At 34.6% G+C, this 19923-nt stretch overlaps 1 pseudogene across 1 annotated transcript; it reads right to left on the reverse strand.

The window, feature by feature from the left end:
- Positions 1 to 2370: 2370 nt before the first annotated feature.
- LOC309667342 (nucleolin pseudogene) lies at positions 2371 to 12836 on the reverse strand (annotated as a pseudogene). The gene has a single exon. The product of its transcript is annotated as a nucleolin pseudogene (transcript).
- Between the last annotated feature and the right edge of the window lie 7087 nt (positions 12837 to 19923).

Consider the following 19923-nt stretch of genomic DNA (forward strand, 5'->3'; position numbering starts at 1 on the left):
ATTTGTAGTTAACATTGTATTGGAAGTCCTAGTCACAGCAATCAGACAAGAAAAAGAAATAAAAAGCATCCACATTGGAAGACAAGAGGTAAAACTGTCACAACTTGCAAATCGCATGATACTACATATAGAAAACCTTAAGATCTCCACCAAAAAAGAATTAGAATTAATAATTCAGTAAAGTTGCAGGGTATAAGATTAATATATAGAAATCTGTTGATTTTCTATACAACAATGAAATATCAAAGAGAAAGCAAAAAAATCCCATTTAAAAATGGATCAAAAAGAGTAAAATGCATAGGAGTAAACTTAAGGAGGTGAAAGACCTATACTCTGAAAACTATAAGACATTGATGAAGGAAATTGAAAACAATACAAATAAATGGAATGACATCCCTTGTTCATGGATTAGAAGAATTAATATTGTTAAAATGTCCATACCACATAGAGCAATCTAGAGATTCAACTCAATCCATCAAAATACCAACGACATTTTTCACAAAACTAGAAGAAATAATTTTAAAATTTCTATAGAACCACAAAAGACCTCAAAAAGCCAAAGCAATCTTGAGAAAAAAGAACAAAGTTGGATGTATCATGCTTCCTGACTTGACACTACACTACAAAACCATAGTAATCAAAACAGTATGTCATTGGCACCAAAACAGGCACATAAATCAATAGAACAGAACAGAGAGCCCAGAAACAAACCCTCACATCTATTGTCAATTAATGTATGACAAAGGAGGCAAAAATATCAATGGGGAAAAGATAGTCTCTTCAGTAAGTGATGCTGGGAAAATTGGACAGTTACACACAAAAGAATGAAATTGGAACATTTTCTCACACCAGAAATAAACTCAAAATAAATTAAACACCTAAGCATAAGATATGAAACCATAAACTCCTAGAAGAAAACATAAGCAGTAGACTCGTTTTTATTTTTACTTTTTTAAAATTTTATTTATTTATTTTTGGCTGTGTTGGGTCTCCGTTGCTGTCCACAGGCTTTCTCTAGTTGCAGCGAATGTGGGCTATTCTTCGTTGCAGTGCGCGGGCTTCTCATTGCAGTGGCTTCTCTTGTTGCAGAACATGGGCTCTAGGCACACAGGCTTCAGTAGTTGTGGCACGTGTGCTCAGTAGTTGTTGCTCACAGGCTCTAGAGCACAGACTCAGTAGTCGTGGCACATGGGCTTAGTTGCTCCGTGGCATGTGGGATCTTCCCAGACCAGGGCTCAAACCTGTGTCCCCTGCCTTGGCAGGTTAAGGTGGATTCTTAACCACTGTGCCACCAGGGAAGCCCAGCAGTAGACTCTTTAACATAGGTCTACGCAATACTTTTTTTGCTTCTGTCTCCTCAGACAAGGGAAACAAAGGCAAATATTAAAAAATGGGACCTAATTAAACCTAAAATCTTTTTTTAAATTTAATTTTTATTTTATGTTATAGTATAGTTGATTTACAATGTTGTGTATAAAAGTTTTTGAACAGCAAAGAAAACCATCAATAGAATGAAAAGACAACCTACTAAATAGAAGATATTTGTAAACGATATGTCTGATAAAGGGTTAATATCCAAAATATATAAAGAGCTCATATGAACAACTCAATATGAAAAAAACAAGCAATCCAATTAAAATATGGGCAGAAGACCTGAATAGACATTTTCCCAAAGAAAACACAGGCACATGAAATGATCCTCAACATCACTAATCATTAAGGAAATGTGAATCAAAACTGAAATGAGTTATCACCTAACACCTGACAGAATGGTTATCATCAAAAATACAGCAAATAATAAATTTGGCAAGGATGAGGGAAAAAGGGAACCATAGTTCACTGTTGGTGGAAATGTAAGTTGGTACAGCCACTTTGGAAAACAGTATAAAGATTCCTCAAAAAATTAAAAATAGAACTATCATATCCAGCAATTCCACTCCTGGGTGTATGAGTGAAGAATATGAAAACACTAGTTCAAAAAGATATATGCACCTTAACACTCCAATGTTCATAGCCTCATTATTTACAATAGCTAAGATATGGAAGTATATATACACATAGTGGAATATTACTCATCCATAAAAAAGAATGAACTTTTGCTATTTGTGGCAGCATGAATGGACCTGGAGTGGGTTAAGCTAAGTGAAGTAAATCAGACAGAGAAAGACAAATACTGTATGTTTTCACTTATATGTGGAATCTAAAAAATTCAACAAAAGAATGAATGTGATAAAGCCAAAGCAGACTTATAGATACAGAGAACAAACTAGTAGTTACTGGACGGGAAGGTCATGGGGGGAGGGAAAGAATAAATAAGAATAAAGTATAGAATAAATAAGAACCAAGGGTGTAATGTACAACACAGGAAATATTGCCAATATTTTATAACTTTAAAGGGAGTATAATCTAAAAATTATTGAATCACTTTTTTGTACACCTGAAACTAATATAACATTGAAAGTAAGCTATACTTAAATTAAAAAAAAAATTATGCTTAGTGAAATAAGCCAGACACAAAGGACAAATATTATATTATTCCATTTATATGAAGTACCTAGAACAGTAAAATTCATAGAGACACAAAGTACAATAGAGGTCCCTGGGACTGGGGGGAAGAGGAGGGGAAAGTTGTCATTTAATGGGTACAGGGGTTTTGGGGGGGGGGATGAAAAAGTTTTAGGTGTAGGTACTGGTGATGGTTATACAAGTTTGAGAATGTATTTAATGCCACTGAATAATACACTTATAAATGGTTAAAATGGTCAGTATTATACAAGGTATAATTTTCGACAATAAAAAATATTATAAAAATAAATTCTTACCCAGTAGACTTTTAAATTTGCTTTAAAAAATAATCTTTCTTTACCATATTCATAGTACATATAAAGAGTATATATATAGTTTGATGATACTAAATTCCCTTTAATAAACTACTTCTAATTCAGTTTTACTGCTTTGTAGATTTTTGTGAAATGAGGTTTAAATTTAAAGGCACGAAAGGATAAACCAAAAAAATCTAGCTGCTTTGAATGTTGTCTAAATTTTTAAAAATATACCTGTTAATAACCTTTTGCTATTATCCCACAGTCACTTCAGTTATGTGAACTATGTTGTCTGTCATTTCTATTAACTTCTACATGACTTTTGCAAGCAGCGTTGGCAAAGATAATTATTTTCAAGAATAAAAGTTGCATTTTGCCAAAGGGAGTGGCATAAAACAGCGGAACATTTACATTTTCTTCCAAATGCCAATCTTATAAATTCTGGGTGGACTCTAATTTTGGTGGTTAAAGCTTGCCAGTCCTTTCTGGATGAGATGTATGATTGGAACTTACTTGTGTCCTTTTAATTGAAGATGTGGAGACCAAAAGTTTTCCAATACGTTTTTTTTCTTAATGATAATAGTAATGAGTATTTATTGTGTAGAATCAGTGGTCCTATGGATGGCCACAACTTGTGCTAAATAAATTCAAATGAGGGCTAGCTTCACAGCAAATGTGGCATAACCCAAGCACAATTTAGTGTCAAATATCATTGAAATGGTACGCTATCATTGAACCTTAATTTCCCCTCAAACCTCAGTATCTCACAATACTTTGTTTAAGTGCATGGATTCCAGAACCTCTTTGCATGGGTTCAACTCCCAGCTCTATCATCTATTAGCCATGGAAGCCTGAGGAAGATACTTACCGTTTGTGCCTCAGTTTCCTTGTCTGTAAAGTGGGGAGATAATAGTAGCTAGCTCATAGATGAGGCTTAAAGGTAAAGTATTTAAAATAGTACTTGCACAAGTAAACATTTATAGTTGGCAGCTAACTTTTTCACAAAGTACACATCTGTCTGCTCAATATTAATGTTTTAACACTTCAATTATGTCTTGTACTAAATGAAGCTTTATCCTCTTTACTACCAGATTACTTTCATTTTCCTAAAAACATTCTTTTGTTTTCTTGCCCCAGTTTGTTTATTTGGGGGGGGTTGAATATTTCTTCACAGTGACCATATGCTATCCATGAGTGACTGTGCTGTCATCCTAACCAAACCAAGTCTCCTATTTTTGGTACCCAGGCAACCATCTTTGTTTATAATGGCATTATTAACAGATGATGGTGCCAGGCAAAAATTTTTTTATAATGACGGGATATTTTGTTTGGTTCTAGTTTATCTAAAATGTTACATTTAAAAAATTTTAATGGTTATCATCATATCCAGAGTCTCACATATCTTTTGTTAATCTTAAAATGCCAGAAATCATAGTTAATGATGTCTATTAGGCACATTAATAAAAAATAATCTTGAGGAAAACCTCTAATGGGATGATTACTTTTCCTTATTTTTGTCCTGCATTATATAACATCTGAAAATAAAATAATGGCTGGCTCTTGGATTTTTATTTATTAACAACAGAAGAAAATGTATAGCACAGATTAATATTATCAATAATTAATTAATTACAACAAACTATGAAAATATATAGTTGGTACCCTCTGAACAACATCTTCCCAATTCCTGCCCCGCTACCCTCAGCTCCTGGTATCCTCCATTCTACTCTCTGTTTCTGTAAATTCAGCTTTTTATAGATTCTACATATAAGTAACATCATACAACTCTTTCTCTGTCTGACTTATCTTACTTAATGTAATGCCCTCAGGGTCCATCCATGTTGTCGAAAATAGCAGGCTTTTCTTCTTTCCCCTGGCTGAATAATATTCCATTGTACATATATGTGTGTGCATATATATATATATATATATATATATATATATATATATATATATGTATATATATATACACACACACACATATATATGTGTGTATACCATGTTTTCTTTATTGATTCATCTGTTGACTTATGTTGCTTTCATATTTTGACTATAGTGAATAATGCTGCAATAAACATGGGGGTGCAGATATCTTTTTTGATTTCCTGTTTTCATTTTTTTGGATATATGCCCAGAAGTGGAATTGCTGGATCATATGGTAGTTCTATTTAAAATTTTTGAGGAAATTTCATACTGTTTTCCACAGTGGTCAAAACAATTTACATTCCCACCAACAGTACAAAAGGCTAATGGGTTTGTTTTTTGTTTTGTTTTGTTTTGTTTTGTTTTTACATCCTTGCCAACACTTTTTAATCTCTTCTCTTCTTCATAATAGCCGTTCTAACAGGTGTGAGGTGATATCTCATTATGGTTTTGATTTGCATTTCCCTGATAATTAGTGATGTCAAGCATCTTTTCATGTACCTGTTGACCATTTGCATGTTTTATCCGAAGAACTTCCTATTCAGTTCCTCTGCCCACTTTTCAGTTAGATTAGTTTTCTGTTATTGTATGAATTGTATGAGTTTTGGGACTTTTAATTTGTCCCAAAGTTGCTAAAGCAAAAATCATGATAAAACATTCTGCTTTCCTTTATAACCCCACAATGCAAAAAAAAAAAAAAAAAAAAAAACCCAAAAACAAACAAACAAAAAAACCAAAACCAAAAAATTCCGTAGGAAAAAAATGGTTTTGTACATGGGAGGAAACAATATAAATTCAAAACTTAAAGATAAGGGTTAGCTCTATCACTCATCTATTTAAAAAGTTTATACGAATATCTAGTGAACACCAACAGGATTATCTCCCTTGAAATGTTATCTATACGGATTTCCAAGTAGACCACAGGGCTGTATACTCTCTTGGAACGTCCTCAGAAGGTTCTGTCACTGAGCAGGTAACAGAGTAAACACCCCAGAGTCTTTTCTTTCAACTGGAAGAGGGAAAGACAGGGATAGAAGAAACTTCTTCTTTCCTTGTGGCTTGTGGTCTCCTCCTCCTCCTCTGCCTCCTCACCCTCCAAAGCCTCCCCAGCCTCTGCCACCAGATCCACCTCGGCCACCTCTGCCACCACCTTGGCCTCCAAAGCCACCTTCACCCTTAGGCTTGGCCCAGTCCAGATTAACTTTGTTTCCATCAACTTCACCATCTTCCATGGCCTCCTTGGCAGCTTTGGTCTCTTCCTCGCTGTTGAAGTCTACAAAACCAAACCCCTTGGAGGATCCAGTCTCCCGGTCAGTGACTATCCTTGCACGAATAGAGCCGTCAAACGACTCCTTTAGTGTCTCTTCTGTAGTATCCTCAGACAGACCTTTGACAAACAGAGTTTTGGACGGCTGGCTTCTTGCATTAGGTGATCCCCTGGGTTCTTGCAATTCCAGCCTGATTGCTCTGCCCTCAATTTCCATTTTATTACATGAATTTAAAGCTTCTTTAGCATCTTCAAATGAAGCAAATTCTATAAATGCATAGCCTTTAGATTTGCCATTTTGGTTCTGGGGCACTTTGATAAACGTTGCCTTCTCAAATGCTTCCTGAAGAGTTTCTTCTGTTGCACTATAGGAGAGGTTGCTCAAAACCAGGGTTTTTGATTCACCACTCCAAGTGCTATTCTCTCCACCTCTATAGTCTTGACTTTGACCTTTCTCTCTGGTATAGTACAGGGAAATGGATCGCCCATCTATCTCTGTTCCCTGCTTTTCTTCCAAGTTTTTCTCTGAATCAGTTTCTGTCTTAAATTCAATATAAGCAATCCCTTTACTCTTCCCATCCTTGCTGACTAATCTGATCTCTACAGCATCTTCAAACACTTCTTTTAATTCTTCCTGAGTAATTTTATAAGGCAGATTTTAGCCAAAAGTGTTCCCGCATCTCGATCTTTCTTATTGCCTTTTCCCTTTGGTTTTTCAAGTTTAATTTCATTGCCAAAGACTTTCAAACCAGTGAGCTCCAAGGCTTTTCCCAGGTCTTCAGCAGATTCAAAATCCACATAGCCAAACTTCCTAGACACACCAATTCTGACATCAACAACTGCAAGATCATTTTTAGCAAAAAGGTCACTGATACCCGTTTTCAATTCAGGAGAAGATGTACTGAAGTTCAGGTTTCCAACAAAGAGACTGAAAGATGTAGTTGGTTCTGTGGCTTCCACTTTCTGTTTCTTGGCTTCAGGAGCTGTTTTTGTTTGGTCATTTCCTTCTTTCGTTTTCCAGGTGCTTCTTTGACAGGTTCTTCTTCCTCCTCTTCTTCCTCCTCCTCGTCATCCTCCTCATCCTCCTCATCCTCCTCTTCATCTTCAGCAGTGCCCTTTGCCTTCGCAGGAGCAGCCTTTGCTGGAGCTTTCTTTCCTTTGGCTGGTGCAGTCTCCATAGCTTCTTCTTCAGATTTATCTTTGTCATTCTCATCATCTTCATCATCGTCATCTTCATCTTCGTCATCCTCATCAACTGATGAGTCTTTATATATTTTGGAAATTAACTCTTTATACAATATATGGTTTGCAAATATGTTCTTCCATTCCATAGGTTGCCTTTTCACACTGCTGATTGTTTTTGGGTTTTTTTTTGCTGTGCAGAAACTTTTTAGTTTGATGTAGTCCCACTTGTTGCTTTTTGTATTTTGTTGCTTGTGCTTTTGGTGTCATACCCTCAAAAATATTACCAAGATTAATAGGCTTTCCCCATATGTTTTCTTCTGAAACTTTTATGGTTTCTGGTCTTATTTTTAAGGGTTTAAAATATTTTGAGTTAATTTTTGTGAGTGGTATAAGATAGGGATCCAGTTTCATTTTTCTGTATGTGGTTATCCAGTTTTCCCAACACCATTTATGAAGAGACTATCCTTTCCCCATTGAGTATTCTTAGCTCACTTATTAAATATCAACTGACCTTATATGCAGGGAGTTTTATGGATTCTCTATTCTGTCTCATTGATCTATGTATCTGTTATTATGCCAGTACCATACTCTTTGCTCACTATAATTTTGTAGCACATTTAAAATCAGGAAGTGTGATGCCTTCAGCATCATTCTTCTTTCTCAAGATTGCTTTGGTTATTTCAGAGCTTTTGTGGCTTCACACAAATTTAAAGGTTTTTTTTCTATTTCTGTGAAAAATGCCATTGGAATTTTGATAGGGATTACATTGAATCTATAGATGGCTTTGTGTAGTATGAACATTTTATTAATATAAATTCTTCTGATCCATAAACAAGGGATATCTTTCCATTTGTATCTTATTCAGTTTCTTTCATCAAAGTATTGTAGTTTTCATTGTACAAATCTTTCACTTCTTTAGTTAAATTTATTCCTAAGTGTTTTATGGCTTTTGATACTATTGTGAATGGAATTGTTTTCTTTATTCCTTTTTCAGATATTTAGCTGTTGATGTATAAAAACACAACTGATTTCTGTATGTTGATTTTATAACCTGCAGCTTTACTGAATTCATAGATTAGTTCCAACAGTTTTTTGGTTGAGTCTTTAGAATTTTCTATATATAAGATCATTATCACCTGCATAATGAACAGTGAGTTTAAATGTGTCATCCTTTTCGTTTTATTAACTTATATTGCAATGGAAAATAAAAGTAATTTGAGTAAAATTAATTAAGCAATTTCTTATATCAGCCAACAATTCCATTACTAGGGGCTGATCTGGCATTTAAATATTAGGCTAAAGAATTGATGTCATTGTGAAAATGGAATAGTCCACAGTAAATTTCAATATTGTGTTCTTAATGTCTTTAGTAGATCATGAAAGGAGTGTAAAAAAAGCAAAAATGCCTTTATCTTAATTTGTAGAAAATGGGAGTCAATATAACTGACATGATTTTGCATGAAGTTTCACCATCTCAATTTAAAATACTACTTTGATGGAAACTCTGAATCTTTATCTACATCTGGGGTCAATTCTAGGAAAAATAGCAGTTGGCTGATTCAATATTTCATGTCTACTCCTATCTTCTCTGAGCACCCCATCCATGCCTGATTGTTTTTCTAGGGAGGATACATATTACGAGGAATAGAGCACGCTTTTTACAATCTAGAAAGACCTTAAAAATCCCGACTTTTGAGGGGGCTGATATGTAACTAACCTTGGGAAAGTTACCCTGTGAAACTCCTTATCTGTAAAGTAGTGGCATGGATAACCTCTTAGGTTTGTTTTAATAAATAAATATTACAGAAATGTTATTGTGTGTGTGTCAGATATACAATAAATGTTAACATTTCTCTACCTTGGGTAATCTTAAATTACCTACTGAACTTTTCATATTTCGTGTAGTTATTTTTCCTCCAAATAAACACAGTTGGGATAGACTTGATAGAGTCAGTATAGAAAAATAAAAATTTTTTTAATATATAAGCTTTTTCCTTCACTATATTTATTAAATAGTCATGGTGGGTAGAAAAGATAAATCTATTTTATTTATGTTGTAGGAAAACACATATCTAGAGTTTCTGTAGATAACCTTTAAAAATACTAGACTTTGTGCAGAAATTTGCTTTTATTTTTCTTCTCCCTAGATCGTTCCTATAATTTCAAAACTAAAATTTTATTTGAGTTTAATCCAAAATGTATCAAAACAATGAGCAGTTAAAAGATTTATAATTAGATAATCATGTCAATTATATTTATTTCTATATTGGTCACTTCTGAAATAAATATTTCAGTCTTTTCCACCACACCTTTAAAATCCTTCCTTTACTGATGGCAAATCCTATAAACAGGAGTTATGAAATGGATAATCAATGAATTCCAAGTCTACAGGAGCCAGAGAAATATGAGGAGAGGGGAAGGGAAAGAAAGGGAAGGAAAAAAGAGAGGGAAAGGAGGGAGAGAGGGGAAGAGAGAGGATGAGGAAGAGACAGTGAGAAAAGGGGTGGGGGGCAAATACAGAGTGTGAAGCCATGTCCAGTAGTGAGTACTTGCTATCAAGCTTTACACCATATATTTTATTTTATTCTTAATTAATTAATTTAGTTAGTTAGTTTTGGCTGCGTTGGGTCTTCATTGCTGCGTGCGGGTTTTCTCTAGTTGCGGCGAGTGAGGGTTACTCTTCATTGCAGTGCACAGGCTTCTCATTGTGGTGGCTTCTCTTGTTGTGGAGCAGGGGCTCTAGGTGCGTGGGCTTCAGTAGTTGTGGCACGTGGGCTCAGCAGTTGTGGCTCGCAGGCTCTAGAGCGCAGGCTCAGTAGTTGTGACGCATGGACTTCGTTGCTCCACGGCATGTGGGATCTTCCCAGACCAGGGCTCGAACCTGTGTCCCCTGCATTGGCAGGTGGATTCTTAACCACTGCGCCATCAGGGAAGTCCCCCATAATATATTTTAGAAAGCAATTTTTTGGTCTGATATTTGATAAAGACTCTTTGAAATCTAAGGTAATCGCAGATAGAGAATAAAAGTTCTCTGTAGTTTTCCTTTAACACCCAGACTTTATAGCAGGTCTCTAGTCAAGGAGTGTCCTCTCACAGAGACCTCCAAATATCCCACTAAACCACAACAACCTCACTCTCTCTGCCCAACTCCTTACAGTACTTGTTTCTCTATGCAGCACAGAGAACTGCCTGAAACAACTATGTATGGATTTTGTTTTCTGTCTCCTGCTCTATAAATTCTTATGGGTACAGGGGTTTTGTCATTCCTTTTGCATTGCATTCCAATGCCTAGAGTAGTGCTTGATACATAATAGGGACTTGGTAAAAATTTAGTGAATAAATTAGTATAAGAAAATGACTGTAGCACAGTCCGGGGAAGAGGAAAAATAGGGTGAGACACAGAGCGGGGAATCATCCAAACTAAGAAGAGTAAAGAAGCAGCAAAGTTGCAGTCATTCCAGGAAACAAAACAAAACAAAACAAACACCTCAGCTTTATATTGAAATAGAAGTTTTACCAATTTCTAGAGAGGATGAATTATAAATTCATATCAGAACCCCACCATCAGGTTTTTAAAATGTGTTTTGCTATTTGTAATTATGCTTAAAACACTATGGTAATTAACATATAGTTATTCATCTACGAAGTGGATCAGCCATTTCTTTTTTCTTTTTTTTTCTTTTCCAGCTGTATTGAGATATAATTGACATACAGTATTGTGAGTTTAAGATGTACAACGTGTTGACTTGATACACATATATATTGCAAAATAATTACCACCATAGCATTAGTTAATATTTACATCACATCATATAACTACCGTTCCCTTTTGTGGTGAGAATATTAAATTATATTAATAATTGCTGTCTTAGCAACTTTCAAGAACATAATACAGTATTATTAATTATAATCACTATGCTGTACATTAGATCCCCAGAACTTATTCAGCTTATATCTGGAAGTTTGTATTCTGACCAACAATTACCCTTTTTCCCCACCTTCCATCCCCTGGTAACCACCATTCCAGTCTCATATCTATTAGTTCAGCTTTTTTAGGTTCCACATATAAGTGATACCATGCAATATTTGCCTTTCTCAGTCAGCCATTTCTAATGAATGTATTCTGTTGTATTTATAAAGAGTTGTATTAAATCACTCATTCAGACATTGCTTTAAATGCATGTTTGAACTTGACCAAGACTTAACAACTGTAGCCATGCTGTTGGTGCCCAGAGCTGACAGATGTTTAAAACTGGTGCATTAGCAATACTTCCAATGGTGCAAACAAACACAGTGATAGTTTTGCCAGCTGACTGTGAATACCAACTTGGTGGGTCACAGAAAAGGAGTCGTTACTATTCCTTTCCCTTCATAACCACAAGTTGTAACAGAAACTGATATCAGAACCTTCTTCCAGAAGACAAAACAAAGGAGAAGAGAAACAGATCGTTGATCTTTCTTAAGCTCTAACTATGTACCAGGCATGGATTTAAATCCTCAAAATAATCATATGTAATTCTTATTAAGGTTGAGGAGATAGGCTTAGAAATTTTAAATGCTAATCCAGGTTCACATAGAGTGATGAATCTGGGATTTAAACCCAAATACCTTTGAAAGATCAGCTACAAAACTCACTCTTCACAATATACTTATCCAAAGTACATACACTTCATTTTAAATATTCCACAATTCATTCTGTAAGAGTAATCATTTCTATTGCATAATTCTTTTTCTCATCTCAAGTATATGGATGCCTTTGTTTCTTCAAAGGACAAATCTACTTCAAAAAAACACTGGGCAAATTTTTAAAATTCAAAAACTAAATTCAAAATATTATTCCTTGTCAATAAGTTCATTGTAGAATCTGGCACTAAAATCAGTTCTAGATCAACTTTTCATACAGTTGATACAGAGACCTAAATAAAATTATTTCATTGAATAAAAAGTAATACAGAAAAGGGAATTTAAAGAGTTATTTGCCTACATGAAGATTTTAAGTACATTATATATTTTCTAGTATAAGCACAATTTTAAACAACATCAAGTAATCTACAGCTTCCCAATTGCAAGTTATTTCCCAAAATGAGCTTCTATTTTCTCAAAATAACAATAGTATTGATTAATTATTGAATTGTTGTTTAAACTGAACGTCTTAACAAGACCAACATATCTTCATAAAATGCCATCTATTTCTCTGTATTTCCTTAAAATACATTTTTTTTAAAAGGCTAGAAAACTTAGCAAGTAGAGAAAAGGTTCTTGAGACTTGGGTGGTTCCCAGTCCTTAGTGACATAGTTCAGTGAAAAGACCACTAAAACAGGAAATTTCTTTTTAAAAAAAGGAGAAGGGGAATATTGGCTCTGACAGCAAATACTGTCTTTGGTAAGCCATCTGATTAGTCTAAATTTCAATTTCCTCCCTCACTATAATGGATCAAACAAACACCTGTGTTGCTTTCTTCATCTGGATGCCAGTATTCAACCTCTTCCCAATTCCTCCTTTTCTTACATAGAAAATTCTAACCAATAAAGTCTGACTGAAATGCCCCCTTTTGTTTCTGTAGCATTCGTTCAACCTCACCTCTACCCCGTGAACTAAATTAACTACTGTAGAACAATGGCACTTCATACATTCTACTCTAAACATAGAATAGAATAGAATAGAATAGAATAGAATAGAATAGAATAGAACAGAATAGAATAGAATAGAATTTTTTACATTTATTCCTTGATAGATATAAGCTCCTTGAAGAAAACTAAAAAAAAAAAAAAAAGCCCCACTATATTTTATATAATTTAATATACCTTCACAGTCTCTAAGTACAAAAGAAATACTAATATTAATTATAGACTGGTAGTAATAATAGTAATAGCCAGATGCTAAAACCAATAGTAAAATTACATCATATCACCATCCTTCTTTTTCCTTTTTCTTGGAGGTATTCATTCCCTTTCTAAATGTTAGTGGTTCTCAGTAGGTCAGTGGCTGTGCCTTACAGCCTCATAAATAGGAGGAATTTTTTAATACCCTTATCAGGTCTCTGAGCAGACCTGTTAAATTAGAATCTTTTTTTTTTTGTTTTCTTTTTGGAAGTGGGTGGGGGAGCAGGCTCTGCTGTTTACAAAGCTTCCCAGGTCTTGGGAACACAGAGCCAGAACAGAAGACCATTGATGATATGGAAGTGCCAAATCATAGACCTGGTTTGAGAAAGGGTTAGAACACACAGGTTACAGCAAAGGAATAGTTGCTTACATGTGGTTTAACTTTCGGGTTAGTTAACTGGGCATAATGTTTATGAAAACAAAAAGGATAATTTCAAATTTTAAATGATTATACCATAATTTGTATACTTCTACCTATGTTTGGGGACAGAATAAGTCAATCAGTTCCCCCACCTTTTGACTTATGTGAGCTCGTCCAGTTAACATTCAGTTGAATTCTTCCAATGAACACTTCAATGAGACATTTTCTCCTCTCACTAATTCCAATAAATGTTTTCTTAATACTGGCAGATTTTTACAATAAAAAACAAAGCAAAAAGTGCAAAACAAACATTTTAAAATTATTTTATTTGTGGTTTCATATGGATCACGAGTCCTCCCTTCCTTTGTCCTCTCTGCCTTTAGAAATGTGGATACAATTTGTTTCCAATAACAGAATAAAACAAAACAAAATAAAGCAAAAAATCAAACCAAAACAAACATGTTTTCCCGAATTGTGTCACCGAATCCCTCAACCATGGTATCGTGTTGATTAAATCCATGGAGCACAGACAACCCTGGTTTCATTTTTGAAGCATTGGGCATCATCAGGAGCAACATTTCTCTTAAGGAAATGGGATGGGGCAGGAACCTCAGGCATAGTCACTAGTTTCCCTGAGATCTATGACCTGCTAGCTCAGAACTGACTGTGCTCTTTCCTTTGGGTCTAATACTATCCCTGATAGGCTTTTATTATCACATTGACAATATTTTCATTTTTTTTCACACTTGTTTAAAGACGTGTCTCCCTCTATTATGGTATTAACTTTCTGAGGAAAAGAACACATAACAAGCACCTGGCACACAGCCTAGCACGTGGGATCCCATACCTGTTGCACTCCAGAGTACATAAATAAAGGAAGAAAACTCAGCTGTTTTTTCTTCATTGTTCTTTCCAGGAATCACTTCTCTTGGACTCATTTAACACATTTTCAGGCTTGTAATTAAGGTCAACTGGCTAAATGCAATTCTGCTTAATTATACATTTTCCTCCTTTTTGACTTTATTTTCTTAATATAAGATTCCACAACTTGGATGAGAATTTGATTCCTTTTCATAGTGTAAAGGTTTTATAGTCTATTCAGTATCCCATTCTTAATCTAATTATTTTTGTATTATTTCAAGGAAAATAAATATAGGCATCCAAGCCAGAAAAATACAAAATATTAGTTGGAAAAAAAAAAGCTGCTTCTTATTTACTTCTTATTACATAAAAAATTGAAACAGATAGATGAATGACTGAGGAGTTTTGAGTAAAAATGTTTATAAACCAGTATTTTTTTAACCCAGAAATTGTGTTTTTCTAATTTTTGAAGAAAATGATAAGCATTCTCAGATATATAAGAATTAAAGAAATATTCTACCAGTGGGCCCAAGTTGAAGATGTTTCTTAAATATATACTGAACACTAAAACTGCTTAATTATGAAATTAAAACTAAATTGTCTCTGTGAATATGAATATAATTATAAAATTATTCAAATGTTTTTGAAAAATTGTAAGAGAAGACATAAATTGCAAAACCCAATAATTAAAAACTTCATTTCGGATGTGGGATTATACTAACAAAAGCAGGAAAAACAAATGAGAAATGCAAGTGATAACATTCTCAAGTGATAAATGAAATAGGAATCAGCTAATAATTGAAAGATTAGTACAATACTTTTTTCAAACACTTAAGGGTAACAAAGAATAGAAACAGGACAATTTCTTTTACATTACTATTGGAAAACTTCAAAAGAGAAAGAAAAAACTTAGCTTATAACATAAAAGAGACAAAACACAGGGAACAAAAAAGGAGTATAAAAATTATGAATAAATTGATTTCAGTAAAAATTGATATATCTGTTACCACAATATATACAAATGTTTTAATTCCTCTATGAAAAGATGAGGACTCTTAGATTGAGCTCCCCAACAAAAAAAATTCTCTAACCATGTGTTTTGTAAAACAGACAATCTAAAATATGTTTTTTGGAATGTTTCAAAGTAAAATATTCTGAAAATACATTTGAAGAAAATACAAAATAAAGTAGGAATCTCAAAAGGAGTAGCTGGTCAAGTAGGATTCAGGTGAAATAAGCAAGGATAAGTTTTTTTTATTTTTTATATTATTTTATATAAAATCTATAACTATGTCTACAACAGTGATCAAATTTTATGGATAATGTAGCATTAAAATTGAACAAAAATTTTTAAATATTTAGAAATACAAGAAATACAGTGGAAACAATGTAGCAGTACACAGAACAAGTAGGTAAAAATAAATTAGAATATAAAAGACTAATTATATGGAAATTAAATTTTTTTTTAGCATTATTCATTTTAATTAATTAATTAATTTATTTATTTTTGGCTGTATTGGGTCTTCGTTTCTGTGCGAGGGCTTTCTCTAGTTGTGGCAAGCGGGGGCCACTCTTCATTGCAGTGCGCGGGCCTCTCACTATCGCGGCCTCTCATTGCGGAGCACAGGCTCCGGACGCGCAGGCTCAGTAGTTGTGGCTCACGGGCCTAGCTGCTCCGCGGCATGTGGGATCTTCCCAGACCAGGGCTCGAACCCGTGTCCCCTGCATTAGCAGGCAGATTCTCAACCACTGTGCCACCACGGAAGACCTGGAAATTAAATTTTCAAAAATAAGAAAATCTTACATAAAGAGTTTTTGGAGGAAATAGGAAATTATGCTGCAATTATAGGATATTTAGAAAATAATTTTTAGAAAACAATTTATATAAGAAACAGAATATATGGTCAAAGATTTTCCCAAAAGCAAATTCATAGCCTTAAGTGTTTTTGTTATTAAAAATGCTAGGAGCTAGATAATATATCTAGGAGATAAGTATATATATATATACACATATATAACATATAAAACAGAAAATATAAGAAAAGAAGTAATGAATAGAAGGAATTTCGAAATCATGTTCCAAATAAGTATATTTTGCTTAATATAGAAGTAAAGTACTATCAGGTTTTAGAGTGTCGTATATATAAGGCAATTCTCTTATTTTTTAATATATTGTATTAGAGCTGGAAGAAGCTTCAAAATCATTCCAATAATGTTTTATCATCAGTTGTCCCTAAGTAAAAAAAAACTATGTCATAAAACTTAATAAAGACAGCAAATGGAATTATGCACTTTAAAATATTGAATATAACCTTTGAGATAATTGAAAATACTACTGTACTTCCATTTCCAATCATAAACACAATTGACTTTTTCAGTGCTTACTCTCAGGTTACCAAACCTTGCTATGTAACATGCTGAATAGAATCTGTCACACACTGAATTGCTTATTCAACCATGAGTAGATCTGGACTCTGGGGGTTTTGTATCCAGTATTTTACCACTACGGAGCCAAAACAGCAATAATAAACTGAGTTTTCACCTAATGTGGCAAAAATATAGGACTATATCAAATCTAGAACTGACTTGGGATGACCAGAAAAAAAAATCTGATCATTCAGAAAACATGCTTTGACATACACTGTAGCACAGGTTTCAAGATTTGTCCTGTAATTCCACAATGAATTCCCTAGCTTTTTAAGTACATTTTGTTGTGAAACTGCTGGATCATATGGCAGTTTTATTTTTAAGTTTTTGGGGAATCTTCATCTTGTTTTCCATAGAGGCTGCACAAATTTACAATCCAACCAACAGCGCATGAGTGTTCCCTCTTCTTCACATTCCTGCCAACACTTGTCTTTTCTTGTTTTTTTTGATGATAGCTATTCTGACTTGGTATGAGGTGATACAGCAGTGTGGTTTTCCTTTGCATTTCCCTGATGATTAGTGATGTTGAGCATCTTTTCCTATGCCTGTTGGCCATCTATATGTCTTCTCTGGAAAAATGTCTTTTCATGTTCTCAGCCCATTTTTTAATCAGCTTGTTTGATTTTTTGATGTTGCATTGTATGAGTTCACCTGAAGAAAACAAAAACAAAAATTTGAAAAGATATATGCACTCTGATGTTCACTGCAGCATTATATACAGTGGCCAGGAGATAGAAACAACTTGAGTGACCATCAGTAGATGAATGGATAAAGAAGAAATGTTATTGCTTGGAAATATAATGGAATAATACTCAGCCATAAAAAATAAAATCTTGCCATTTAAGACAAATGGATGGATCTAGAGGATATTATGCTAAGTGAAATAAATCAGAAAGACAAATGCCATATGATCTCACTTATATGTGGAATTTAGAAAACAAAACAAACCAACAAACAAAACAACACAAAAACAGACTCATAGAAACAGAAAACAAATGGGTGCTTGCCAGAGGAGAGTGAGGTGGGGAGATGGGTGAAATAAGTGGAGGGGATTAAGAAGTACAAACCTCCAGTTCTAAAATAACTAACCCACTGGGATGTAACATAGAGCATAAGGAATATGGTCAATAACAATGTAATAACTTTGTATAGAGACAGATGGTTACTAGAGTTATCGTGGTGATCATTTCATAATGTAAGGGTCAAATCACCGTACAATACAATTAAAACTAATATAATATTGTATGTCAATTATATTCCAATAAAAATAAATAAATAAATGTGTTATGTTCTAACCCTCTTTAAAACATCTGATTTTGAGTTTTAATTTCTAAATTTTAACTTCATTAATGAAGAAATACTAAACAACTGAATGCAGATATCCGGGGATTCTTATACATTCCATGTTTTCCATCCATGAGGCTTTTTGGTTTCCCCAGGTTCCATAAGTCATATATAATATGTGAGGGAAGTATGCAGATGCCAAACCTCTGTCTGCAGAGACAACTTTTTCAGGAGATGGAAACAGAGACAGAGTGTGCTAAAAGGTTTCCAGGCCTGGAAGTCCAAGGAGTTGGGTTGAAATTCGACCTCTGTAGAACTGAAACCACGGGGTAATATTTAAAAGAAAAATGTGGGCTTTAAATAACATTTCACATGCTGACTATAGAACATGGAAACAACTTCTGGGTGTCCAGGATATCTGAAGTCTTTAACAAACGGTAACTCACAAATCAAGTCAGACATGGGACCAAGAATAAAAATATGACACTGCATTGTTATGGAAGGGGTGAAGTTTTCTTAAGTCTTTAATCTCTTGGAATAGGTTTATTTTTTTAAGTTTTATAGACATACACACCATAAGCACAAAATATTACTCAGTTTTTTTTTCCTCCAAAGTGAGGTCTTTTTATGTTTCAAGGACATAAATAAGAGATTTCTTTAAAAACACTTTTAAAACTCATGTTCTGAATAAGTGCATTTTACTTCATATAGAAGTAAAGAGCTATCAGGTTTTAGAGTGTGGTGTATACAAGGCAACTCTCTTATATTCAGCCTTATTTTAACTCACCTCCCTCATTATTCTGTCCCACTTGTAAAGACCAAATTTCACAGCTCCAGTAAATTTAATTATGCTGCCAAAAGCACAACTCCTCTACTCTTCTATTAAACTCTATTTGTATTTAAAGATATAGAAAATTAGAGCTGAAAGCAACCATAAAATCATCCATATAAATGTTTTATCATCCTTTGCCCTAAGTGCTACCAGCACAGATGAATAATAGAGCAGGAAAAAAATCAAAAGAGTTGATTAAAAAGTTGATCAAAAATAACATTGATTTTCCTTTTGCTTTGCTCACTGGTGCTGCACATTTGTTGGAAAGTTGAACCTCTTTCTTGCTGAGTCTCTGGCTCAGTGGGGAAGGTGAATGCAAAGTCTCAGAACTAGAATGCCTCCACATTCCTACTTGGCCTCTTGATTCACTGGTCATTGCCCTAAAGCAACCAATCTCAATATTGTATGGGGCTCACACGTTTAGAGAATCTGCTGCAGACAGCCTTACTGCCATCTGCGGGTGAGATGCAGCAGCTTCACCCTGGGTTCTTGACGTCCCACCAAACCTCCTCAGTTACCTGGTTTTTCTGTTTTAATTACAACCCCCTAGTCCTGGGACTCTGATTAATCCAAAGGAAATGATCGTGGAATGTTATGCACTGAATGCTTGTGTCCCCCCAAAATGCATATGTTGAAGCCCTAACCCCCCAACGTGATGACACATGGAAATCTGGCCTTTGGGAGGTAATTAGTTTAAATGAGGTTACGATGGTGGGGCCCCAATGATGGGATTGGTGCCCTTACAAGAAGAGGAAGAGAGACCAGCTCTCTCTCTCTCTCTCTGTCTCTATCTATCTCTCTACCAAAAGAGACACTGCAGGAAAGGGTCATTTGAAAGCCAGAAAGAGAGCTCTCACCAGGAATGAAATCTGCCAGCACCTTGATCTTGGACTTCCCAGCCTCCATAACTGTAAGAAATATATGTCTCATTGTTTAAGCCACTCGGTATGTTACATTTTGTTCTAGCAGTCTGAACTAAGACAGAACAGGCCTAGTGCCAGACGAGAGCACTTTCCCTCATCCAGCTTGGACACCCTAAATGTCTCTTTCAGTCAATGCCTTGAATACTCAGGGATGA

This window comes from Balaenoptera physalus (genome assembly GCF_965194825.1).
Source record: "Balaenoptera physalus genome assembly, chromosome: 9".
NCBI lineage: Eukaryota > Metazoa > Chordata > Mammalia > Artiodactyla > Balaenopteridae > Balaenoptera > Balaenoptera physalus.